Source organism: Pteropus vampyrus, unplaced genomic scaffold, assembly GCF_000151845.1.
Source record: "Pteropus vampyrus isolate Shadow unplaced genomic scaffold, Pvam_2.0 Scaffold20644, whole genome shotgun sequence".
Taxonomy (NCBI): Eukaryota; Metazoa; Chordata; class Mammalia; order Chiroptera; family Pteropodidae; genus Pteropus; species Pteropus vampyrus.
This window is the reverse complement of record NW_011909425.1, coordinates 1-1,849: the sequence shown is the minus strand read 5'-3', so window position 1 is coordinate 1,849 and position 1,849 is coordinate 1. Positions and strand designations below refer to the sequence as shown.

At 33.0% G+C, this 1,849-nt stretch overlaps 1 pseudogene; it reads right to left on the bottom strand.

Annotated features, from left to right (window-relative positions):
• Positions 1-1,578: 1,578 nt before the first annotated feature.
• LOC111735249 lies at positions 1,579-1,697 on the bottom strand (annotated as a pseudogene).
• Between the last annotated feature and the right edge of the window lie 152 nt (positions 1,698-1,849).

Sequence of the window (1,849 nt, the reverse complement as noted above, 5' to 3'; positions counted from 1 at the left end):
TTCTATAGCTAATAACCTTTCTCTTACTTCACTGTGAAAATAGAGGTTATCAGGAAGGAAAAAACATAAGTGAGTTGTGGGTGTGAGGAGAATGATACACATTTTATGGGAGGGAAGGGAGCTGGAGGGGGGTCACTAATTTTTTATTTAAATGTTTTAGAATACGGGAAGGAGTTAGAAACATGGTCTGTGTGCCTATCCACTGGCTGTAAATCCAGATTATTTTATGAGAATAAGAGGAGCCCATGTTTGTTGGTTGTTAATGTTTTCCAAGATTCAGAACCTGCCTTGGTCTACCTATTTGCAGTTCTTGCCGGGACCCTTCTGTGTCTAACTACAAAGACCTGCTCTACATTCTGTACAGTTGCTGTCCCCACTCTACTGTACCCCAAGATGCTAAGATAAATTATGTATCTTAGAATTTATAATGAATGTTAATACCATAACCATTCTTCCTCCCTACCTCTCCTTTTGGATGTCCCAGAATATATTTCTCTGCTTTATTTTATTTCTTACTGAGTTGGAATATTTGTGACTGAATATAAATATAGTTGAATTGTATCATCTTTGATAATGTTGGAGAAGCACATTTAAATCTATTTATACATTTGTGCTTACATACAATATATTTTATGTTTGTGAAGCAGACATATGTCAAATAATTCTTTTTGCTTCCATTTTATCTTTAATAATTATCTTCTATAATACTTCTTATAATACTTCTATGATAATCTGAATCAGAGTTGAATAATTTAAAATATATCTCTTTCTAGAACCAAAGTTTTTTTTCCTTTCTTCCTGAGTAATTGTCAGTTTTTTAACTCTCAGTTAAACTTTCCTTTACACATTGCACTAAATTACTGTTTATTTTTGATCTAAGTGCATTTGGCAATTTTCAAGTTATTTAGGATTAAGGATTTTAAGTTATAGATACACAGAGGCTGGGACACTTGATACATCTAGATATTTAAATTTAGATCCATTTTCAGAATTATAATGATTGTAATGAAAGAAAAATATAGATATGACACCTCGATTGTTTTAATTTACCTTTAACGATGATTAATGAAGGCCATTTTATCAAAGAAGATCTGATTAGCTTTCTCATTTGAATTAAGTTTCTAGAAGTAACCTTGGAACTTAGATTTTTTTCCCTTCTCATTTGCATTGAAGTTATAGTATTGAAGGTACTTTGGAGCATTAATGCTTTGTTTTGTTCTTTTATTAAAAGCATTTTTAAAGGGCCGCATTATGTGTCCTTTCTTATTTTTATATTTCGGAAGAAGTAGAAATTAAGAGCACTAGGGAATTAGACCTAAAACTACCTTGGACCTGGATTTAGGAGGGCATTATTTCCATTTCCAGAACTACTGATATTGTTTATGGAGTTATTTAACAGATTTTTTAAAATGTAAATCTCATTTTTTGAAGAAGGTATTTTAAAATTACACGTAAACATGTATAAATTGTGTAAATGAGTTGTCTTTTTTTGGGGGGGTGCGACGCAACCCTTCGTTGACCTCAAAGATTGCAAGGACCTTGTCAGCTTACAATCCCTTATTTTTAAAAATTTTTTTACACCTGCAGCACCTGGTCTTTCTAGGTGGTCTCCCATCCAGGTACTAACCAGGCCCAACCCTAGTTAGCTTCTGAGATCAGATGGGATCAGGCTTATTCAGGGTAGCATGGCCGTAGACTAAATGAGTTGTCTTCTGTTCTTATTAGCTAGATTAAGAAGGTGATAAGAGCATTTCCTGTTTTTATCTTGTTTTTATATACATACCTATCTCTGCTTTTTCCTATTTCCTTTTTTGCTCTCTTAATAGTGTTTAGCTTGAAAGTTTCCTCA